The 26,056-nt window shown below is 43.4% G+C and overlaps 1 long non-coding RNA gene across 2 annotated transcripts in view; it reads right to left on the bottom strand.

Annotated features, from left to right (window-relative positions):
- LOC120396900 overlaps nt 1–26,056 on the bottom strand; it is a 176,339-nt gene that overhangs the window by 126,314 nt on the left and 23,969 nt on the right. For both annotated transcript variants that reach the window (XR_005593516.1, XR_005593515.1), the window contains exon 4: nt 11,013–11,136. This is a non-coding gene — a long non-coding RNA (uncharacterized LOC120396900). The remainder of the gene's footprint in view (nt 1–11,012; nt 11,137–26,056) is intronic.

Below are 26,056 nucleotides of genomic sequence, written 5' to 3'. Positions count from 1 at the left end.
TCCATATTAAGATTAGGGATGGATGAACCTCAAAAGTTTGGTAATTAAACCTTATTTGTACCAGCTCAAATGTTTGTTCAAAGATTCTCTGAACCTTAAAGTATTTTAAATCAGGTTGAAGTCTTCTAGTAACAGACTTTCCCATTAAATTTCTGGCACATTGAGTTCCAACATTGTGGAAAGTGTTATGAGAACAGTCTAATATGATATTTTGGCACTTATCCCATCTAGAATCTGAACACCAATATCTCACTTTGTAATTGTTATAATTACTATTTATTTGTATTGCAACAGTATCTAGGGCCCTCAATCAAGGCCCCATTATGCAAGGCACACATAAAAAGATTGAGAGCCCTTAGGACAGGGACTATCTAGTCTATGGGCTCATTTGCACACATTGAGGGAGTTAATCTACAGCTTTTTGCTGAGCATCAGGTAATGCACAGTACACAAGCTATAGTAATAGCACATAGAGGAAAGTGTGCCCTCTGTCAATGCACATCACTGTGTACATACAACAGGAACCTGCTGCAAACTAAAGGCCTGGTGTTGTCAGAAGGCATCCCACACTCCTTTGCTTTACTGCTGAGCAGTGTACACTCTGAGATTTTTATTTTATTTTATTTTGGTGCTGTGAGCAGTGGGATGTATAGCAGAAACCAGCCTAGTTCACTTTTTTTTTTAAATCCCATGACCCATCTGTGTCCAGCCCATACTTCCTTTACAGGTGGGCTACCACCATTTCTGAATTGTTGTCAGCTGCACTGTTCTGTGCTACCATAGCGGTAACCTCTAATACAGCCCAAGCAGCCTCTAAGTACTTCATCACTCAAAGTGGGATGAATTTGACTTGGCGCTTTGCTTGCTGCACCACCAAGATGTGACAGCAGCAGCTCTTCCAGCAGCTATACAATAGGACACAGATGAGGAAGACACTAAACAATTGATGATATAGAACTGGTTCCTGGAGCAGCTTCACAGAGTGCAGGGCTGTTTCAGGGCTCCAGGAACCCGCACAGATTGGTGTGAAAGAATTGGTCTGCAGAGCCAGGATGATCAGCAATAGCAAGAGAATTTCAGGATAGGGAAAGCAGACTTTTTGGAGATGTGGGCTGAACTAATCCCAAAGCTACAGTGGCAGCATACCAATGTGTGGTGCCCCATACATGGGCAAGCAGGTCACAACTGCCATTTGGAAGATGGCCACCCCAGAATGTTTCCAGTCCATCTCCCCATGCCAAATTGGCTTGTTATCAACCATTGTCATGGAGATGTGTGATGCCATGGAAAAAGATATGGCTGTACTGGGTTATAAAGCTTGGCAATGCTCCAGTGGTTATTGATGGCTTTGCACGATAGGGCTCCCAAACTGTATTGGACAACTGATGGGACCCCTGTGCCTATACTTTGTCCCTCCACCATCAAGACTCAGTTTATAAATGGAAAAAAGTCACCACTCCAGAGCTTGCAGACCACCATGGCAGATTTAAGGGCAGAGGAAGTTAGGTGTTGTGGGGATTGCCTATGTGTGTTTGTAAAACCTTATGAATTAGTGCAAGCAATTATTTTCTGTGTAATATGAACTGTCAACGCCTAATGAATGACATTTTAAAGTTTAACAATTATGTAACAAACAAATGAACCTTCAACAGAAAAAATGAAACACTGGCTTTTAATATATATTGTTACATAAGTCTACTACAAAGAGCTCGTTCATTAAAGCATCAGTAAAACAAGACAGCACCATGCAACATGGAGCACAATGCCAGGGGCTTAAAGTCACAGATGACTAAACATCTTGGCCTTGGGAGCAGTACTGCAAGGGTAAAGCAAGGAGGAATTGTTCTCAGTAGCCCATATTGTCCAGGGCTGCATAACATGGCTGGGTGTTGGTTTGTTGTACTGCATTGTCTGCTGCTCTAACTACCACCACCACAAGCTGCAACAGGGCATTTGGATTTTGTATTGCCTCCAGGAGTTGCCTCTTCAGCTCCCTGTCTTTTTCTATACAGTCTTTGGCCATGGCAATGTTTTCCCTGGCAACTGTCTCCCTGGAATGCTTTTAAGACATTGGCTGATGCTAACCTGCTTAAGTAAAACAGTTTCTTTGGGCCACAGGCTCCTTTTTGGATTCTCTTTCAGCCTTCAGATACAGGCTCCACCTCTCTGCATTTTGTGGTTAGACTAATGACATCCGCAAGACATTCCTTCTTGGAGTTTTCCACATTTTCTCCCCATCAGGTTTTCCAGCCACTTATCTAGTGATAAAGGTCCTGTCCTTGAGGGTCTGGCTGGTATAGGTGCTGTAGCTGTGGCGGTATTAAAAAAGTGACAAGCAGTTACTGTTTATAGTCTAGGGAGGCTGAGATAGTATTTTTACATGCATTTCTGACTATCTTCCTGAAATCATTCCTAGTCTGGGTAGAACCTTGGAAATGGTAAGTGATGAGGGTATTGGGATTTTTGTCCATGCATACGTGGTGTTTGGCTTTGCAGTTGTGCCTTGGCGACTCAGGGAGGGGGGCCAAGAGGTTTGGAAATACATTCCAGGCTGGGGATGGGAATTATGTTGCTGGACTGGCTTTGCAGTTTTGCTGTGCTTCTATGATGTCAGAGGGGTTAGCAGGATGAATATTGGGGCAAGCTGTATAGTAATCTCCTGTAGGCTGCCCTGACTGGGTGACTATCCTAGGGTGAGCCTCTCCACCAGGCCCCTTGTGGCCCTTCATAAGCATTGTCTGAAAGGACCCAAGGGGCACTGAATGCAGTTACCCAGATCAGGCCAGTTCAATCTCCCCCATTTCCTTCCCAATCCCCTGCTTTATGGGGCCTACTTATTCATTTTATTTAGCCGCTCAAGTTCATGTCCACTCTGGATCCATGTAAATGTCCATATCAGTTCCTTTCCCCTGTTTAGGAGGCCTCAGCCCTTCTCTCAGAGCTGGTTTGTACTTTGGATAGTCTTCTGACCCCTCTCCCCTAGCGCTCCTTGTTGGAGCTGGAGTTGTACCTTAAGCCAGCTGTAGAGCCTCCAGCAGTTTCTCTTCCAGCTAGCCCTTTCCTCCCAACTCCCATCAGTCCTTTCACACTCAGGCTGAGAGACTCAGCAGGTAGACCCTCCCCTACTGTCACCCTCTCCCTACTAAATCAGGGCACTGAAGGAACATTTTTACACTCTCCGGTGTCTGCAGGCATCTTGCCTGCTATGAGGGAGCAGATAGCATTTATGCTGGTCTGCTTCTCGCAGCTCATTGCCAGTTGGTTTGTGGGAGACGGGAGCCTTGCCTCACCTTCTTTACATGGCTCAGGCCCTTAGAGATACAGTGACAGTATTTTCTCCCCAATGTCACTCATTCCCAGGACCTCTCTCTCTCCCCACATTGCCCTTAGGTCCATATATTACACCTTTCACATGCTTAATGGGCCATGCCACATAGGAGAATGGGCTGGCCAGTAGGGCCTACTATCTTTAGGGGCCAACTACCCCATCAGAACATTACATTGAGGCAGGTGACTAGGAGGCAGAGAAGTCACCTAGAAGACAAGCTGCCAGCATGCCTGTCTTACGAAAAAGAGGATCACAGTGAGGGTGGCTGTTTTATACTGGGAGAGACTTTGGGTGATCTAACCTTTATGAGGCAGGACCTTGTCCTGTTAGGGGCCCAAGCTCCAAAAGGCATGGTATGTGTTTACTGAGTTACCGATACTTCTACCTACATGCTATCATTTGAATCTATTCTTTGTTCAATAAACGTACATGTCTTTTCACTATAAAGAAATTCAAGTGCCGTGGGAGGAGTACAGCGATGATGGTGAGGTAAAACCAGTAAGCTGGGGTGACATGCTCCTTTGGGAATGGTGGACATGTGAGCAACCTGTGGCACAGCAGCTGGATGCTCCAGGAGAATGCTTGGACGACTCAGTAGATGGAGCATGCCTAGTGCTAACTTCAAGGACAGCAGAGCCTGTGTAAGCTGAGAGGTCTGCACCTGCACAAACTCTCCCAAGATGTCCTCATGCTAAATACAAATGATAGCCGGGTGCATCACAGACCCGGGTACCCCCTGAGGCTGCACCATGCCACTAATGGTGAGGTGTTGAATAGGGTTGGGGGACTTTGCCAGGTAGGACAGCTGAGGGAATGGAAAGAAAAATATGGGCAGGGGCCTTCTGCAGCATGGGCCAGAGAACAGTCAGTAATCAACGCTTTGGACTCTGTCTCATGCTCATTGCCCAGCTGGAGAAGCTGCCATTTTGGAAAAGTGTATGAGGGAGGGCAGCAGGGAGTGAACAGAGAGCATCCTCACATCCATCAACAATGGTGGTAGGGCACTTGCAACAGAAGCTAACACAGCAGGATAGCACAACAAAATTAAAATTTAGATTTTTATTAAACAAATTCTAAGATGACTTACCTTCTGAGGTTCCTTCCAGAGGAGCCACCTTCTCAGTCCTAGTCTAGGTTGCTGCTTAGGAATTGGGTTGGTTGGATCCTTCTACCTGGCCAGTATCAGGGTCCTGAGCCTTGAACACATGTTGGCTTTTTGGGGCCATGACTCCACTTAACTCCTCAGGTTTGTCCTCCTAGGAGTCTTGCTGGTCAGCCTTGAATAGTAACTTGGTAGCTGCGCCGAGACCCTGGATCTCATCACCATTCAGGGAGAAGAGATGAGATTCAGGACACTTATGGCTGGGGGCAAGGGAGGAGAGACAGCAGGCCACATTGTGACTCTGGCCAGAGCTGCCACTTGGTCTGCCAATGTCAAGGTGTCAGCTGAGAACTGAAACTCAGGTGGAAGCCAGGTGAATTCACTTGTGTATTGTATAGATCAAAGTGAACATATAAATGTCATGAAAACCAGTGCAATGCTGCATGCATTGTTTTCCACTTATCTGTATCCTGTTGGAAATGTATATCCTGTTAGAATGTAATAACAAACATTTACATCAAATATACACCCCTGCAACTAAATAACGAGAAAGCCTTGTATCATGCAAGTGAAAGACTTCCGTGTTAAAGTGCTAATTCTTGTGCATTTGAAGGCAAGTGGTCATTGTGTGAAGACAGCTCAAATGCTCTCCTCTCTCTGCCCTCACGGAAAGAGCCCACGTGGGAAGTGAACTTGGCTTGATTTCTGTGAGAAGCAGCTATAAGTTTGGACAGTGAAGAATTCATCTTTGGACTGCCTTGATTCTTATAGAGCAGAATAACTGAGCAAGACACAGATCCCTAGAGCTACTTGGGGTAGCCCTGAGATTTTGGGGACACTGGCAGATTACTACATCTCTGCTACCAGTCTCTAATTCCCCAATGACTCACATGTACATACACATTTTACCTGCTTTTACCTCTCAATAACTAATTTATTTTTCCTAGCTAATAAACCTTTAGTTTACTATAGAATTTTATCTTAGATCTTCCACTGGTAGCCAAATCTGGGTGAGTGACTGGGCTCTTAGGACTGAGTGTAACCTGAAATATTTGTGATTTTTGGTGTGACCAACCATTTATCACAGACTGGAATGTCCAAGGGGATTTCCTGTGACTCTATTATAAGACTATTGCAATGTTTCAGGAGTTCACATTTGTTACTGGCTTGGTGAAATCTAATTATGGAACATTCCACCAGTTTGGGGTGTCTGCCCTGAGGTAGTGGCTCACAGCCATGGAGTACCTGCAGACAGCGTCGGTATTTAAAATCCCATCAAGCTCCTCAAAATATGGGCAGGTTGCGGGATTTTTTTCCTGGCAACCAGAGTTTGAACACAAGTCCTCCTGAGCTGCTTGCTCATTATCCAGCACTGTTCAGCATCCTGGTCATGGCCCCTTCTGGCACCAGCAAGGGGACATCTGGTCAGTGTGATGCCAGAGGAGGAGAGGGCACATAAGTCAGTAATAGTCACTCACAAAGCCACATGGGATAGCTGCTGGAAGAGTGCCATAGCAGCATTGCATACACAGACAGACCTCCGTAACTCGATTTGCAGCAAAGTTAGTTCAGTTTGAAAGAGGGCTCCAGAGTTTACAATAAATGGGGAGTGAGTGAGCTACAATTAATTGCATCATGGGTACACAGGAGTTTTCAGATTAGCGCTGTATGAGAACACAAGCAGTACACTGACAGAGGTACAGAACCCTCCCCACCAGAAGAGTAACCTTAATAAATGAGCATACCCAAAATAACAGGAAAAGCTGGTACTCTCCCAGATGCAAGGGTATTATCTCCCAGTTCCCAGCCTGGCAAAGCAAATGTGCCTCTTCCTTGGAGTCAGGATATATGATCCTGGGAGCTAATAGAACCATATTAGCCTTTTACTATTCTTCCTATCAGAAGCATTTTAGTGATCTGAAAAAAAAATCCTGTAAAGAGTAGAAAGATGGACAAACTGCTAAGGAAAAAACACAAAATAGTGCAAACGTTGGGGGGAGTAGGAGGGGAAAGAGAGAAATCAGAAAGGCTAAGACCTAGCAAGGGACATAAAAGGGCAAGAAGAAGAGATTCTTTAAATACATTAGAAGCAAAAGATAGAAGAAAAAAGTTGTAGGTGCTCTGCTTAGCAGGGAAGGAGAGCTAATTGCTGACCAAGAAGACAGGTGTTTAATGCCTATTTTGCTTCAGTCTCCACTAAAAATGTAAATGTGACCAGATCCCCCTTGTTAATATTAATTGTGTTGGGTAAGAAATACAAATCAACATATGGAAAGAACAGATTAAAGAACATTTAGATAAGATAGATGTATTCAAGTCAGCAAGGCCTGATGAAATTTATTGTAGGGTACTTAAGGAACTAGATGAAGCAAGCTCTGAACCATTAGCAATTACCTTTGAGAACTTACAGAGGACAGATTAAGTCCCAAGAGCTGCAGAAGGGCAAATATAGTACCTATCCTTAAAAAAAAAGGGGGGGGAGAAGAGGACCTGGGGGAATTCTAGAACAGTTACCTAACTTTGGTACTGGAAAAGATACTGGAACAACTTGTTAAACAATTTGTAGGCACCAGCAGCAGCTCCAGGTACCAGCGCTCCAAACGCGTGCCTGGGGCGGCAAGCCGCAGGGAGCGCCCTGCTGGTCCCTGCGAAGGCAGCAGTCAGGCAGCCTTCAGCGGCTTGCCTGTGGGAGGTCTGCCAGTCCTGCGGATTCGGCGGCAATTCAGTGGCGGGTACTCCAAAGCCGTGGGACTGGCGGACCTCCCACAGGCAAGCCGCTGAAGGCTGCAAAAAGCTAGAGCCGCCCCTGGTAAGCACCTAGAGGATAACAGGGTTATGATAAATCCATGCTGGCTATTCCTCAGGAACAAGTCATGCCAAACTAACCTAATAGACTTCTTTGACAGGGTTACCACCCTAGTGAATGGGGGTGGGGAGAGCAGTAGTTATGATAAAAACCTTACTTAAAAATCTAGACCCATAAGACATTCTCATAAGCAAACTAGGGAAATACGGGCTAGGTAAAATTACTATAAGAAGGGTGCACAAATGGTTGTGAGACCCTACTCAAAGAGTACTTATGGTTTGCTGTCAGACTGGGGAGCTGTATCTAGTGGGGTCTCACAAGAGTCTGTCCTGGGTTTCATACCAGACAATGGTTTCATTAGTGACTTGGATAATGAAGTTGAAAGTATGCTTATAAAAATGTGTGGATGACACCAAGCTGGGAGAGGGTACAAGTAATTTGGAGGACAGGATTAGAAGTCAAAAGGACCTTGACAAAATAGGATAATTGGTTTGGGGGTGTGGGGAGAGGGGTGAAGAGAGAAAAGAGAAAAAAATAAAGACGAGGGCAAAGGACTTCACTTAGGAGGGAGGAAAACAAAAAAATGCCAGCTACGAGATGGAGAGGGGGGTTGTCACTGGCTATATGGTAATACTGCTGAGAAAGATCTGGGGGAATACAGTGGATCACAAATTGAATGAGCCAATGTGATGCAGCTGCAAAAAACCCACAAATACTCTGGAGTTTGTTAACAGGAGTGTTAAGGTAAGACACAGAAGGTACTTGTCTTGAGAAAAAGATGACTGAGGAGAGACGTGATAATTGCTCACATATCTCTTTATAACAGCCCTTAACGGATGTGAAGACTTTTCTATATCTGCTTAAGGTAGGACAAATAGTAGTGGGCTTCATCTGCATCTTTCATATTCTTTACTGGGTATTATATCTAAATGGAAATACGCAGATACGTGAATGGTAAATAACTTAAAATAGCAGCTCTTTCAGTGGTATAATATTGGTCTAATTTGTGAAAATTTTCACAGCTACAGTGCTTTGCTGTTAGCCATGTGGGTATTTGTGTGTAGAAAAGAAGGACTTTTTATGGCCCTGGTGATTTTCCAAAGTTTCAGAAAGGGGTCATTTGTGATTCCATTGTTTTTCACAACTTAGAGAAGTCTGAAACTCTTGTGAAGTTGTTCCAGGAGGAGCCTGATAAGTTTATGAATATGGTGATGACCTATACATGGACACCTGCACTGATAAGAATATTGCATCTGCATCAAGAGAGATTTAGGTTACATATTAGGGAAATCTTTAACTACAAGGATGGTTAAGTTCTGGAATAGCCTTCCATCAGAGGTCTTTAAGAACAGGTTGGACAAATACCTGTCAGGGAGAACCATTCCAGCTCTACATTTCTATGGATGGGAGGCAACTGCCTCCCAAGTGTTTGTTCAGGGATTGCTTATCTGGATCCACTTGTGCTGCTTTCCCATTTGTTTTTCCCTCCTCATAGTCCCCTATTTCCTGCATGAATGCATTCTGGCAGAAATCTTTTAAACCAATATACAATAACTTCACCTCATTGACTAAGTCACATACAATGTTCATTTAATCTAGCTTGAGATATTTGCAACTTTCAATGTTTCTTTAAAAAACCTCCATGTTAGTAGATTTAAAATGTACAGTATAGTAGTTCACAAACCTTTTATGTAGTATGTTCAATAGTACCAGTTGATATTTATAGTGTATTTCTCCCATAATTAGAAGAGAAAAGGAATTTGAAATAGACAGGGTGGTTTATATAATTTGGACACATTGAAATGCTGCATTACTGATCAATAAAAGGCAACAAGTCATTCACAGCATGCACATTTTGAACTACAGGGTTCTCCTAATATAGTTGCAATAGCCACTTCTAATGCCATAAGGCATAGCTTATGGGTCCTACGAATACAGAAATAATGTACAGTGAATTAAGAAAAAGAGAAGAAATCAGACAGCCAATAAGGGATTACTTGTAAGAAAATCTAGAGTACTGTCCCCTCAAAACAATTTCATTGTACTTCAGAATCTCATGTCATACCAATTACAATGTAATTTACACCCTACAGAAAATTTTAAGATTGAGACATAAGATGTTTTGATACCATTTCTGAGACGATTAACTATGAGGACCAGGATTTGTCCATTTTTTACGCTTAGGACTACTCCTGAGCCTCAGGTTTTAAGTCCAGTTTCCAAAATGGTGCCAAGCACTGTTTGTCTCAACCTACACAGCACTGCTTCAGTTGCAGCCTCTGTGGCTTGTTCATTTTGGTAAGGTATGACAAAGCTTCAAAACGGGTATTACAGTAAGCTCCCCCAGCTCAGTGAAACAAACCTTAGACAGGGGTAGGCAACGTATGACATGCGTGCCGAAGGTGGCACGCAAGCTGATTTTCAGCGGCGCTCACGTTGCCCGGGTCCTGGACACCGGTCTGGGGGATCTGCATTTTAAATGAAGCTTGTTAAATGTTTTAAAAACCTTATTTACTTTACATACAACAATAATTTAGTTATATATTATAGACGTACAGAAAGAGACCTTCTAAAAACATTAAAATGTATGACTGGCACGCAAAACCTTGAATTAGAGTGATTAAATGAAGACTCAGCACATGACTTCTGAAAGGGTGCCAACACCTGCCCTAGACCATTATAACAGTTTGGTCTTGTTTGCATGGATGAGTGGCAAACACAAGTGCTATGGTTTCCAAACACATGGTTCCATCTTATCTGTACAGGGAAGGTCAAATATTCCAGTTTTAGAGTACTTGGGAAAGTTACATTATGGTCTCATTGAGATTACAGTGGGAAATCCTTAAGTAATATTTTAAATAATGACTCATCTAGTTTGAGTCATTACGCCATTTTTAATCAATTTCCATGACTCACAAGGAACCAGGATTGATAGTGTTAATGCAGCTCAGCTTCTTCAGAAACATTGTTAATTTATACCGTCTCATGATGACCCTTACCAGCAGATGAGTTTTTAACTACAGTCAGGTGACACTTCAGTGGTACAGAAGGCAATTTCTTGCACTGTCAGTACTTGACAATAGACACTTTACAGCCTGACTAATCTAAAGTCTATTAATGAGGCACTAAAACGCTAATGAATAAAAGGGATGTTAAAGTTCCTTCGATGCATTTTATTCATTTTAAAGTTGCAGCTTTCACAGGTAGGCATGTAGCATGTTTTATTACACACATTTTATGCATTATTCATTTTTAAAATGCATTTGCTACTTATTCATTTGTTAATTTAAGTAGGCTTCACTGTACTCAAAATGAAAACTAGTAGTTTCACATAGCTCTGCATTCCACAGATTTTACTCATTGTGGTAGAGAGGGGAAAGCAGGAATAGAAAAAGAAAATCCACAGCATCATCCACAAACATGCCTCCTGTCTCATGTCTATTATTCTTCATTCCAAAACATGATGTGCTCCTGAAGGCCCAGTCCTGCAAGCCCCTGCATATAGAACTTCCATTAAAGTAAATGAGAGTTCTACTCTGAGACGTATTTCAGAACTGGGCCATAACTGTTGTATTGAGGAGATGTATTTGGTTCACATCTTAACAGACAGTTTCAGTAATTAATTCATAAATGAAAACTCCAATAGCTTTTTGTAGGCAGAGCCAACAAGAAACAGCACACTTATGTCCTCATGAATATGCAAGTACATGGTGTGAAAATGTGGAATTTCCTCCGGAATAAGACAGGGAAACATAACCAGGAGTAAGACTACTTACCAAGTGGAAGAGAGAGAGATGCAGGAAAGAACAGCTAGTGACAAAGTTGCTACTTAGGGCTGCAGCTGTTTGCGTCCATCACATTAAAGGACCATTCCCAGAAAGGCTTTCTGGGAGGAAGTTCCTGTAAGAGAGCAAACAGATTATTACTCTGAATTTCCAAATTCTTATAAGGCATTATAAAGATCTTATTTACAGTGAAAAAACCTCTGTCAAGGTGTAGCTAAATGTCTTTCCCTCACATAGTCTTCTGCTTCTGAAGATCTTTAATAAACTTATTCTGATGCAGTTGCTTTCCTCCATTTTAACCCTTCCTTTGATTTTCAGTGACTGTACCATGGAGATATCAAGCCACGTATAGCCCCCTCTTTTTCTAGTATTATATTCATTCACACAGAACTGGCTTGTGACATCTCAGAGCATTGGAGCTATTGCTTTGGATTTACTGACCTGTCAAAACCAAAACAAGCCTTCAGAACTTAGTTCATTCTATTGTACATAATAATCGTTGGAAGAGGTCATGTGAGCAACATTAAAAAAAAGCCTGCCATTGGCTCATTGTACTACAGCAAGCTGAATAATCACTTTGGGGGCAAACATTCTCATATCAGAGACTCAGGAAGGGGTAAAAGGGCCCAGATAACAGTGTAGCAGAATTTGGAGAGCTTCAAAGAAATAGTCACTTTACTAGGGAAGATTTTGGAACTTTACAAAGATAGCTGGGGATGAGGCATTGAAACCCTGGAGAGCCAATGGGTCAATTCAGGATCGGACCGTATGTAAACTTGTGCACCCATAAGGAGATATGTAACAGGTACACTCACCATTGGGGCACCTCCTTGTGCCTGTGGACTAGCTCTCACCCAGTCTGACACCCCTTTCCATCAGTTGCCCACACCACAGTGCCTCTCTCTCTGTCTATGAGTCATGGTGCTCCGCCCTCTAGACAAGTCACTGTTTAATCCTCCTCTTTAGGGCTGTCAAAGTCCTACCAGACAAGCAATCCATATACCATGTCAGGTGGCCTGCCAGTTCAAATCCAGGCCCTGTGCCACCTAGTGGCTGACAGAGTAGTAGGCAAGTCCAGGTTCCTATAAATTCCAACTCAGGGACTCTATGCCAAGCAACCATGATGTACTCAATCTCGGTCCCTACCACTGTTTCCTTGGGCTTCTTTATAGTTAATTTCTGTAACTCCTAGCCAACATCTAAGTTTCCTCTGCTCCCAATGGCTACTCCCCACTGCTTCTTGCCAGACTCTGTAGTCTCCTCCTTCAATACCACCTTACCCATAATCAACATAATTGATCTCTAGGAGATAACTGGAAAGCTCTGCCTTACAGCCCCCTCTTATATTCAGCTTCCTGGGTTTATACAGGCCCAGACTACTCTTGCCAAGCTGCACTTCATCTCCAGTTAGGCTTTAGCCAGCCCTGCCCTCCTCCAGGTGCAGGCTATAAAGTTAAATCAGCCCTTTTTAACTTGCTCAGGCCTTGTGTGAAGTAAACACTCTATCACAAGATCCAACCCCCACCCCCCTCATCATTATGGGGTTCTTTGCATCTACTTTCTGTGGCAGCACAACTCCTTCAGGAGAGGTGCCAGCAGTGGCTTTTCCTGCCAAGCATACACCTTCTGAGTAGACTAAAGCAGACACTGCATTCTATAAAGCCAGGGCCGCCCAGAGGATTCAGGGGGCCTGGGGCAAAGTGGGGGAGCTGCGGCGCTTGTACTCACCCGGCGGCGGTCTGGGTCTTCAGCAGCATTTCAGCGGCGGGGGGCCCTTCAGTCGCTCCACATCTTCGGCAGCACTGAAGGGCCCCCCGCCACCGAAATGCCGCTGAAGACCCGGACCGCCACCGGGCCAGGGCTCGCGGGGCCCTTGTGGGGTCCAGAGCCTGAGGCAAATTGCCCCACTTGCCCCCCCTCTGGGTGGCCCTGTATAAAGCATGCATAACATGCAATTGAACCTGTATAAGTCCATAAGAAAGGTCACTAAACCAGTGCTTAGCCCCATCTGATGCCATATTAAGGGTAGAAAGTAAGAGATTTAAAACTCTTATATACCTCTCACTTTGTGGCAAGAAAGAAACTGGAGCATGGTTTTTTTGTTGTTTTTTTTTATTGTGCTATTTCAAGGTACAATTGCATGACTGAATTCTGTCCAGAAACCAGTCTCATAGCATTACATCACTTGACTGTAATCTGTCATTTGCAGTTTGCTAGAATGGTATTGACTTTAACTGCTTTGTTATACTCAATGTTTTCAGATGAGAGTGTGTGTGTAGGGAGTCTTTTGTTTGTTTGTTTTTTAGTTTTGAGAAGATAGCTGAATAACCATCCAAATAACCATGGTATAAATCTTTGTTAGGCTATATGTTACTGTTAGCATTTGGCCTTCCTCTGCAATTACAGTTCATCATCCATAAATAGTACTTGACAGTCTATTAATTTTCTACTAGAATCCTCCATTATTGTTCACTTGAGCATGTAGTTCAAACTGCTTTGGGATCCAGCCGGTAGTGACTGCTATCGTTAAGGAGGAATTCCAACTTTCATACAACCCTCTCCTTTTTCACTTACTCATAACGCTCAGACAAATTCCATCAGGCTGAAAATTTCCATGCTTGTTCTAAGCCCAAAGTTGAATTATTTTGGAAAGCATGAGTAAACTTAGTTCAACCATTTGAGTTAAGCTAGCATGAAAAATACAGCACACTTTCCCCATATTTCCTAACTGAAATTTTGAAGCCTGCAAATCTCAGAAAAAGGCTAATACTACACCCTCCAAACCAGGTTGTTTCATAGATCATCAATGAGGAAGTAAAATTATTCATGTCTAATGAAAATTGGTTCAGTAATTGTAAACCTATGAACATTCAGAGTCACATATTTGTTTAAAGATTCCCTAAAATAAAGAGAGCCCTGTTAATGCCTCCTGAGTTTAGGACTAATCTATTAATGGCTCCTCGGTGAAATCCACTTCAATTTAGGATTATTTAGGTAGATTATAAGGTTGCACTACAATTTAGCAGTATCTTTTCCTAAGAAAACCCGGAAAATTAAACACAATAGCTAACATTAATGCGATATTCAAGGTAAGAAAGCAAGCGCTCAGAAATCAGGATATTCCAAAAGTTATGATTTTTCCTCCACTTTCAGCTCTGCCACTTTCAACACAAAGAGTCATTTTTATTCCTGTTTTCTTCATTAAGTGTAAATATTAATGCATTATAGTTTGTGTTGTTTAGTCTATCCTGTAGCATAAGATGTACTGGGTGTGCCATGTGGCCAGACTAATATTATGATTGTTATTTATTGACAATTTATCCTGCGCTACTGCCCAAAGACCCCAGTCAGGACTGGAGGTCCCATTTGTGATGAGTCCTGTGAAAATACATATGACAAGACAATCCCCACCACAAAGACACAGAAACAAACAAGGGGAAGGGGAACAGCTATATTATACACATGAATCAAACTATCTTGTTAGTTACATTGTATTTAATGGCAACAGACGAGGTCCATGGGAAATGGCAGGCGAGGAAGAAGTAACATGATCAAGGGAGTAGAAAAAAGGAAGGAAGGTGAAGAGGAACACTTAAAGGAAGGGTGTGAAAGGCAGGTATGGAGAGGAAGGAGTAGATAGGGTAAGAAGGATGAAGAGAAGCATGGAGGGCAAGGTAAATGAGGGAGGCAGATGAAAGACTGTAAGGGGAAGAGAGGTAAATGACGACGTAAGGTGCAGGTCAGTGGGGAATCTTATTATTTCTCTTTGTATTCACAGAGATTATTAATCTAAGGCCAGATCCTGATTTCTAGGGTCAAAATAGATTATTTAATCTAGGTCCAAAATGAGTAAAGACTGCATAAAAATGAAGTAAGGACCTCAGGCTTTGCCCTCTCAATTTATATTATCTAGCCTACTTTCAACATCCTCCTCAGCTTCCTATTACAAAAGTAAAGTATTACATATTCCTCTGTGTGTTGGGAGTCAATAATGTTCTCATTAAAACTCACTAAGGTTCTTACGGTGGTTTGGAACACTTCATTTGTCTTAAGAGCTGGGTTAAAGATTTGTAGAAGTAAATTAATTATAGCAGTGTTTGTCTGAGTTGAAAATATTCACATTTACCCACTTTTTTATTTGGTATACTATTGTTCCCAGATTTCCCTTCACATAAGATTCTTCAAGCCAAATATAACAAAAAAATAAAGAAGAGGTAGTTCATGGTTTGATATTTCTTATGTCATTTAAAAAAATATATCAGATGTGGGAAAACAAATAGTATTTCCTTTCAAACATCAGCAAATAGAAATACCATATTTTAATTAAGCAGAAAATCCTCTCTCCCCCCAGGACCCTCCTACAGATGTAGAAGTCCACAGGCATAGCAAAATTGGTGTGATCCTGTTGCATGGGGAAACAAAGGGAAAGACGGGTTTTAGGGAACTGTGGCAGAGTTTCACACTCTCTGTGTACCATTCTGCTGTGGAAGCTCTCTGAATGCTATGGGAATAGGATATGGACCGGGTGTGGGTCTGGTCACTTCACTACTACATGGATCCACCAACCATTGCTGTTTGTGGAGCAGGACTGGCAAGGCATATGTGACACAGCCCTGGAGCTGGAGTAGCAGTGATGAGATGGCTTTATTAATGCTTTGTGACCTTAGTATGGGGTTGGGATTCTTTTCTCCCAATACCTAATGAACTTCCCAGCTGCTCAGGTTGTGTGCTCAAGGCAGGGGTGAAAATACCTTAAAGGACTTACTGGTACTCCAGAGTCCTTAGGAGTGGAGGGGCCTCAACTGCAAGAGGTGTGGCCTCTACCAGAAGAGACGGGGCCTTAAGGGCCCAGGGCTTCAGCTGCTGCTACAGCAGCAGAGCCCCGGGCACTTTAAAATCACCATTGGAGGGGGCCCCGGCCTCTAGCGGAGTTTTAAAAAGCCTGGGGCTCCGCTGCAGTAGCGGCAGCCAGGAGCCCCTGCCCCTTTAAATCACTACCAGAGCCCTGCTGCCACTACCCCAGGGCTCCAGCAGCAGGGCTCGGGTGGCAATTTAAAGGACCCTGGAGGGTAGCGTCAGTGGGACCCCTGAGCCCTTTAAATCGCCACCCGAGCCGTGGTGCTGGAGCCCTGGGGTAGCAGCGGCACCCGGGGTCTCAGGTGGTGATTTAAAGGGCCCGGGGCTCCAGCTGCTGCTACCACCCCAGTCCCTTTAAATCAGCCCTAGAGCCCTGCAGCCAGAGCCCTGGGGTAGTGGTGGCAGGGCTCCGGCAGCAAGTTAAAAGCCTTGGGGTGGTAGCGGCGGCCGAGCCCTGGCCCTTTAAATCACCACCTGAGCCCCACGCCGCTACCCCAGGGCTCCGGCAGGCTCCAGGGATGATTTAAAGGGCCCAGGGTTGTAGTGGCTACCGGAGCCCTGGACCCTTTAAATCGTCCCCAGAGCCCTGCTGCCAGAGCCCTGGGGAGGCAGCAGCAGGTCTCTGGCAGCTATTTTAAGGGCTGGGGCAGTAGCGGCTGCCGCAGCCCCGGATCCTTTAAATAGCCGATGGAGCCCCGCCGCCACTACCCCAGGGCTCCAGGGACAATTTATAGGGCCCGGGGCAGTAGCTGTGGCAGGCGCCCTGGGCCCTTTAAATCACCGCCTGGGCCCCGCTGCCACTTCTCTAGAGCTCCGGCAGCAGGGCTCTGGTGGCAATTTAAAGGGCCCGGGGTGCCAGCTGCTGCTGAAAGCCCCGGGCCCTGTAAATTGCCACCAGGGGAAGCCGATCCACCCCAGTACGGCACACCGGCTCTTGCCAGTACGCCGTACCGGGGCATACCAGCTTACTTTCACCTCCGGCTCAATGATAGAATTTTGGACTAGTTTGTTCAGTGGTTTAGCTGAAATGCAATGAGTGGATCTGCACTTAGATTTTAAAGTCCTGGACTAATAAGGAAAAAACACCTCATGCTACATTCTAACAATCCCCTGTGGTGGATGCATGGAGGTGACGCTCTTGGGATGCCGTCCCATAGTTTCATCCAGTTTACTGGCAGAACTGATCATTAGAGCACCTTGTCTGATTTCTTGTATATCATAGGCTACTACATTTCACCCCCAGATTTTAGGTAGACCAAAGCATATCAGCCCTCAGGAGACTAAACTTTTGTGTGCACTGGTGGAGAACAGGAGAGACTGAAGTACCATCAATGCCTGAGGCCCCTGCCATGGGAAGTGTACCAGTTATCTTTCTGGTGGATCTAGCCATGCTGTGCCATGACTGCACATTGCCCCACAATCTCTAAATACTAAAGCATTGCTAGAATCACACTAATATATATGTATAATACATTATATACTGTGGGCTTAAGTAGTTTACATTTAGTGAGGAAATTGTATTTAAGTGAAGTTTACATTAAGTCTCCAGAGGCAGAGGGAGGGATAGCTCAGTGGCTTCAGCATTAGCCCACTAAACCCAGTGTTGTGAGTTCACTCCTTGAGGGGCCCATTTAGGGATCTGGGGCAAAAAATTGGTCCTGCTAGTAAAGGCAGGGGACTGGACTCAATGACCTTTCAAGGTCCCTTCCAGCTCTATGAGATAGGTATATATGTATATATTGTGCTGCTGGTACAGTAGCTTAGCCATGAATGCAATGTAAGGTATTTTTATCTTGTGCAAGAATATGCTTCCATGAGCAATTATAATCTAATTAAAGTCATTAATGTTTATACCCTGGGGAAATATTCAGTTATTCATAGGCATCTGAGCTTTTCCTGTCTCCCCATCTTCACTATAATTTATGCTTTGTTGAACACTTCTGAGAATATTCAGAAGTTATTTCCCTGACACCCTGAAGCAGGGAAGTAGCCTATGGCAATGTTTTCAATGCCTCTATTTAGAGTTACTTTTAAGACACATATTAGTCATTTTTATTCAATGTATCAGAGCTGGAGTCAACTTTTGTGGCCAGATTTTATTTTGTATTCCTCTTACACTATAGGATGATAAAGCTTTTCATATAATAAATCATAAATTAACAAGCCTGTAGCTTTTTATTACTCTAAAATTCAAGTGTATAAACAGGAGTGTCTGAGAATAGTAATGTATTGGTGACTTCACAATCTTAATACCAGCATCTGTGATGTTGTAATGCTTCTATAAACAAGTTCTCCTTTGTAGTTAAGAAGAAAAGTATAGAGCAAGTGAAACAGTGAGTTTTAAAATAGAAGAGAACTGAACGGTTGAAAATTTTATTATATAGCAACTTTTTTATCCACTGAATGGCAAAGGATTGAGTGTCAAAACACTAAGGCATGGCCTTCAAATCCTTCCCTACTAAGGCCTGATTCAAAACCCATTGAAGTAAATACAAAGTTTCCCACTAGACTTTGCATCAAGCATCTCTATTTCTCACAGTGCCTATTATATACTCACAGAATCTGTTTTAACTAGGAAAATGACCCATCACTGACAACAAGCATCAGCAATGGCTTCGCACTCCTGGCCTCCCTCAAATGGAGCAAGCAATTACCAACATCCTAGACAGACCACATTTCATTTCAGCAATGGCCTAACACAGTGGCTCACAATATTATTTGATCATGCCCCCGCCCTTTTCTTGTATCTGTAGTAGTTTATGCCCTCCCCTGTCCCGCCACATAAATACTTATACCGATATATGCAGCGGTGATGCTTCACTTGTATCAGTTTCGGCTTCTTTGCTTTTCACTTCAATTGTGTGGGGTTTTTTTCTGTTGCACGAATGAGCCAACGATGCATTGTAATAAGAGCAAAAGAAACTGTGATTGTGGTCCAGGCTTACAATCAAATGTGCACACCACATCATAGCAATCGTATTAACGTACAGCTAGCAATGTATAATGCTATGCAGGCTTAACAGAAATTTATTAAAATGTGCAGTGCCCTCGAAAGTCAAATACACAGCGCCATCTGATGACCTGATATGTCTGGAGGAATCAGCTTTGCTAGTTATTCATTGCTGTGGGTAAAATGTGCTTAGTATGATATTTTTTCCCCTGAAGCCTCTCACACTCCCCCACAAAATACAGTCTGCATCCCCTCTGGGGGGGCCTGCCCCCCACAGTTTGAGAGCCTCTGACCTAATGTGATTTGCCCAAAGGGTGTTGTGAAGGGCCTGGTGATGTCTACATTAGCAGCCTGACTATTTTCAAGTGTAGAGAGAACGCATCACTGACACTGTCACACACGGGTCATTTTCCATATGTAGGCTGTGCTAATCTTTTTTCTAAGATATTCCCAACCACTGCTAAGAACAGCATCTCAAGCAGTGGTAGCAATGCTTTGAGCATACATGAAGTATGTCTACACTGTGTTTTAAAACCCACAGAAGTGAGTCTCAGAGCCCAGGCTCGAGCCACAGAGGAGCTGTGTAGACATTTGGGCTTGGGCTGGAGCACAGGCTCTGAAGCCCATGGAGGGGGTTGAACAGTGCTTAGTTTATGTCAGGGCTCGCTAGTGCTGAGCCCCAGCACCTCTACACTTGGCAGATCATAGCTCTGGCACCTCTGGCTTTCTGCATCAGTTATGAATGTAAAAAACTGCTTGAGCCCGGGCTCCTCTTTCTTTCATTACAAAGTAAGCACTGGCATTGGGTTTCAGAGCCCAAGTTCCAGCCCGAGCCACATATCTACATTGCTGTTTTTAGTCCCCTAACACGAACCCAAATCTGCAGTCCCGGGCTCTGAGACTCTCTGCCATGGCTTTTAAAATGCAGCATAGATGTACCACTGGAGACAGGGCTCCAGCTAGATGCCAGCATTTTAAGCAGAGTCTTGTCTAAAACCTGCTCAGAGCAGGTTTTACAACACTATGGTAAAAATGACAGCAATCGCTAGCACGCTACCTATACTAGTGCTGTTGCTTTTATTGTTGTTATCATTTAGAACTGCTCAGGGTCTTTTCAATTTCATAATGTCTAAATTAAAGATTAGAAAAAAACTGATGAAAGTCTCCCCCACTTTTTGAAAGCCAACTTTAGAGCTGGTTGAAGATCTTCAAAATTTCAAGTTTGAGGTAAAATTTTTGAAAAAAGTTGTGATTTCTTCCCCCACCAACCAGCATTATAAGGCTAGTGTGGAATCATTCAAGGGGTGGGAGGGAAACTAGTGTAGACAAGACTATAGAGGTGGTAAGAGTGGAATTATTCAGAGATGGATGCAGAGGACCACACACCTCTTCACTCAACCTCTTTATCAGTAACTCCCATTGAACTTGCTTAAATTCACTCCTACAGTAACACAGTCTGATCTCAGTTATTCTGGTCACTCCAGACTTTGGCCCCATACAACTGTATCAAACTCAGAGGTGAGGATTTTTCCATTTTGTCTACAGAACTTTCCTCCCCAGAGTTAGAGCCTGAGTGAAGCCTATCACAATATTATGCGCTCCACCATCCCTTCCACTGTGAGAGTCCTGCAGGATTTAGAAGGGATTGAGGCCCTGAGGACAGCACTTACACTGCTTAACTGCTTTCCCAAAGTGAAACCTAAATCAATACGGTTCTGAAAACCTATATATTTAAACAGAGGATAAACACTGTAGGCTTTTTAAACCAGTCAAGAGCACGGATATAATTTTCTTAAGTGGTTTTAAAGCTGATTTTTAAAAACCTATCAAACAGGCAAACACTCTAGGGTTTTCCACAAGGGCCCCCCTCCCTGGCTGCTGCTTCCACTTTCATTTCTGGAGGATGGGAGAAGTTAAAACATGAAACTTTAAAAACATGCATTGACTTTTTCAAAATATGTACACATGGCACCCAATTATGTATGCCTAGTTTGGGGCTTTGCTCAGCTCAGGCTGCCCAAATCAGTGTTCAGCCACCAAAACACCTGTATTAGATTCCTAAGTAGATGCTAATTAGAGCATCTAATTTGAAGATAGGCACCCTAATTTAGGCATCTAAAGCCTGGTCTACACTAGAAAATTAGGTCTGTTTAATTACAGCGGTCACAGGTATGACAAATCCATACCTCAAAACAGCGCTGTTAAGCCAACCCAAGTCCCATGTAGCGAGCACTAGGTCGATGGAAGGATTTCTTCCATCAACCTAGCTACTGCCTCTTGGGCAGGTGGATTACCTACGCCCACAGGAGACTCCCTCTCATCGGCATAGGTAGCATCTACACTGAAATGCTACACTAGCAGGGCTGTGCTGCTGTAGCATTTTAAGTATAGACAAACGCTTAGTTTCAAAATTATGTTCTGACTATTATCACTTCAACCTATCAGTGCCACTGCAGAGAACCACCATTCTCTTCACGTGCTCTACTGATTTAAATTCTGGGAATACTTTTAGTCACTGGAAAATGGATTTGTTTGATTAATTTGTGCATATGTGTGTGTGTTCTCCTGCGAACTATTCAAGTGTTGAGTTTAATTGAGCTACAGCTGGTGCTAACTGCATATGCAGAGAGTAGGGATTTACTGACTGATTGACTGTCTCTACCTTTTAACCTGGATGAAGACATGTGAAGTAAGAGGTGACATTTGTTGATGATACAAAACCATGGGGAGGGCAGTATGAAGGAGGAAGGTAATAAATTGAATAGATTTAAAAGCATGAGAAATCAGGGGGCTTACGTAGAATAAAGAAAGCTAGGCACACTAGTTAGATTATATTAAATCAAAGATTTTATCCATAAATCTCCAATTCAAGTTGAACAGAGTGAAAGAGACAGAACAAACAAGCATTAATATTCCAATGACAATGCAAGCCTTCTTTGGAGAGCAGAATAAATTAAAGCCTCTCACTTTTAAGGCCCTCCAGCTGACAAGAACTTAGTTCCATTGTCACCATACCCAGTCACAGCTGTTCAAGTGACAGCAGACAGGGAGGGGTGGGAGCAAATGGAAATGGGAAATGTTTATAAAAAAATAAAAGTGTTAAAAACCAGAGTACAGAAGGAAGCAGGAAAATGGTTTTGATCTTTCAAAAAAATTGGAAAGGATTAAAAAGTGTTCTGTTGGATCCCTTTCCTCCGGCTTACCCTCATGCCCCCACCCTATCTGAAGAAGTTGTCAATACTGGCATGGAGCAATGGTCTGCTGCCCAGACACTGGGTCAAATTCTTCTCCCCTTACTCATGCTGAGCAGTTATTGCCTGTGTGAACATTCAGGAAATAAAGCATTGCTTAACATGAGCAAGGAGGACAGGATCAAGCCCACAATGTGGCAGTCTCAATTCAGGGGAGAAAGAGCAAAAGAAAGTAGAAGGCTCTTCAATTTAGCAGACAAAGGAATAACAAAGTCCAGTGGCTGGAAGCTGAAGCAAGAGAAATCCATACTAGAAATAAGGTCTCATTTTTAACAGTGAGAATAGTTAACCATTGGAATCATTACCTATAAATATGGTGGATTCTCCATCATTGGATGTCTTTAAATGAAGATTGGATACCTTTTTAAGAGAGATGCTCAAACAGAAGTTACACTGCATCAAGCTTAGTTACTTGGTGAAAACTCAATGGCCTTTGTTATGCAAGAGGTCAGATTATTAGATGATTATAATGGTCCCTTTTGGCCTTAAAATACATGAATCTATAAAGCAGGGAGTTTCTGTGGTCCTTCTTGCTTCCTTATGGGATGCACAGGACCAGTGGCAGTCAGGCCCTAAATTAGGAGTGCTCAAAGTCTACTAAAAACCATGCACACCCACATGTGCACGCGCGCACACACACACACAATAAAGTGGAAGACATCTACTCATGCCCACTCACTTCTGCTCCAGAGCCTCCCCTTCTGGCCTTTCCCCCTGGCTTGGAGAAAGGTTAGGTAAGAGACCAGAGATTAAAAGTTATCAGGGAGTATACATACTCAATGGGCATATCCTACCATACACCAAGAATGGAGGATCAAGGTGGTAGTGGGAGATAAAATTTCCCCTTCATCACAGTGAATACAGTATGTAGGATAAACAACCAAAGACAGCAATAGGACTGTGGCTGCTCCACCTCCATCTGCTTGCCCCCTAGCATCCAAGAAAGGTGCCATGAGCGAGCCCTGCCTTAATTTTCCCTCAGCCAGGTATAGACCAATCCACACAGATCTTCTGTGCATCCAAGAATGCCCCACTTCAGAGCCTCATTTATTAACAAAAATTAAAGCAAACATAAGCAAGACCTTACTCGGGTAACTCCCAGGGCATCTGCAGTCCAGGGTCAATAAAACAAGCTTTATAGAATTACCTCTGGCTTTTTCCTTCAGAACTCTGGTTCCCTTCCCCTGGATCTTCTCTCAGAATAGTTTTCTTCTCCCAAAAACAGTCACAGACCCCTTCCCTTGAGGGTACTCCTGCTCCCTCCACTTGAGGAACAGTGTCTGTGTCTCTCCCTCAATTCCTTCCCTTGGTCTACTTCTGTTTGCTCCCAGGGTACTCTCTCCCTCTCAAGTTGCCTTCTCCTCACAAGCCTCTTCATCTCAAAGGCACCTTCCTTCTGACAGCACTCTCTGTGACTGAGCCTCAGCAGCCTTTGAATAGGGTGCTGGTGCTCCTCTACTAATTGACCATTACCAGCCACTTGGCACAACCAGTTACTCCTAGGTGAGCCTTCAGAAAGCTGTTATAAGTTTGGCTCTCCTTAAAGGGCCAATTGACCTCTGACAATGCCCTAGTAGTGGTATTAATTTTTAAAGGAAATATGAACGAGTATTTAGAGAGAGAAACATATTTGTCAGGGCATAATTCATAGAATAGAATCGTAGAAGATTAGGGTTGGAAGAGACCTCAAGAGGTCATCTAGTCCAACCCCCTGCTCAAAGCAGGACCAACACCAACTAAATCATCCCAGCCAGGGTTTTGTCAAGCTGGGCTTTAAAAACCTCTAAGGAAGGAGATTCCATCACCTCCCTAGGTAACCCATTCCAGTGCTTCACCACCCTCCCAGTGAAATAGTATTTCCTAATATCCAACCTAGACCTCCCCCACTGCAACTTGAGACCACTGCTTCTTGTTCTGTCATCTGCCACCATTGAACACAGCCTAGCTCCATCCTCTTTGGAATCCCCCCGCTCACACTTCTGTTTTGCCAATGAAATAACCCCAGTTCCCTCAGCCTCTCCTCCTAAGTACTGTGCCCCAGCCTCCTAATCATTTTTGTTGCCCTCCGCTGGACTCTCTCCAATTTGTCCACATCCCTTCTGTAGTGGGGGGACCAAAACTGGACGCAATACTCCAGGTGTGGCCTCACCAGTGCTGAATAGAGGGGAATAATCACTTCCCTTGATCTGCTGGCAATGGTCCTACTAATACAACGGCATGTTGGCCTTCTTGGCAACAAGGGCACATTGCTGACTCATATCCAGCTTCTTGTCCACTGCAATCCCCAGGTCCTTTTCTGCAGAACTGCTGCTTAGCCAGTCAGTCCCCAGCCTGTAGCGGTTCATGGGATTCTTCCTTCCTAAGTGCAGAACTCTGCACTTGTCCTTGTTGAATCTCATCCGATTTCTTTTGGCCCAATCCTCCAATTTGTCTTGGTCACTCTGGACCCTATCCCTACCTATCCCAATTGCTAACTCCAGAAGGGTACAGAGGAGTTGTCAGTAGGATGCTCTGTGTTCCTAAACTGGAAGTAAACAGAGGGACTTCCTTGATTTTGTGAAGAATATTTAGAGAAGTGGATTCAGAAGGATGGTAAAAAAACCTCCATAAACAAGGCATTTCAGCAATAGATTTCCACATGCAAAACATTTTTTTTAAATCACGTACAATATGTTTTAGTAACTACTGAATTTTAAAAATCAGGACTTAATTCAATTTTATTTCTGGAAAAAATGTGACGTGTAAAATTTGTTCTATACAATTTTGCACCCAAGTTGCTGAAATCTCAGTTCTCTCAGCTAGCAGAAGATAACCTTTGCCCTCAACAGACAAGGCTTTTACTTCTACTGTGGTATAGTAATTAAAACCAGGGCTATAAAAACTCTGATTCCCCAAAGGATTTGCTAAAATCCCCTAATTCCTTGTATTTTTCCCCCATGTACTATTTATAAACTCTCCTTTGAGGCCTTTTAAGCAAGCATCTCTTAAAGTGCATTCGATTTGTAGAGTAATCTAGCTCCACCAAGTGACAATTTCTTGCAGTTGCCATTCTGTAAGTGAACTTGAAATAACATGAACGTGTACTGCACGCTAAACCAGTCCAATAAAATTATTTTCTTTGTTGTGCAGGCTCTGAGTCAAACAGGTCATGCCAGTAAAACGGCTTCTTTTCATTCTGATATCGTCATGAAACACTAAATAGTTGGAATGAAACTCTTATTTTCCCAGTCATTACTGGTTAATGCTAAATATTTGTTTCACAAATGTGTTCAAAGAATTAGCAGCAATTTACAGTAATATCTTTTGAACTAATATGCAGGGGAGACAGATTAATTGACTGAGTTCTGCTGGCTTCCAGATGCAGAAGCTAGACTGTAGGCCCACAGCTATGGAAGGCATGACTGTGGGCTCTGAGATACAAACCACCTACAATCTCTACCTACAGGGGCATGAAAGACCAGGTAGTGGGAAGGCTCAAAGCAAAGTGGAGGTGCTTGCTGACAGACTGTCCCAGCATGGGTAACATAATATCTACCTATCGTATTTTGCATAACATTTGTGAAAGCAAGAGTAAGGAGTTTAAAATGCCAAGGAGCGAGGAGGCTGCAGGCCTTGCAGCAAGCTATGCTCAACCAAACAGGCAAGCTGTACCACTAGACTCTATGACTGTTGTGAACACTTCCTGGGCCAGGCCTGTGAACCAATTCAGAGACTCTTTAGCCTGGATCCGCAAAGGTATTTAGGATTTCAGTGGGAGTTAGGCACCTAAATACCTTTGAGGATCTGGGCCTTTATGCTCATACTTTACAGATACAGAGGGCCATGTGGGGATGGATCTTGCTGAAGCCTAAAACTAGCACAATCAAACGTTAGCATTTGATGTCCTTGAATATAATTGTTTTCCTAGTTGGTTGTGGGGTTTACGTCATATACTTTTCTTTTTATCCTAATATCTTTTATCTTATTATAATATTATT

The sequence above is a fragment of the Mauremys reevesii genome, linkage group 2, assembly GCF_016161935.1.
Source record: "Mauremys reevesii isolate NIE-2019 linkage group 2, ASM1616193v1, whole genome shotgun sequence".
NCBI classification, from domain to species: Eukaryota; Metazoa; Chordata; order Testudines; family Geoemydidae; genus Mauremys; species Mauremys reevesii.
This window is presented reverse-complemented; position numbering and strand designations above follow the sequence as displayed.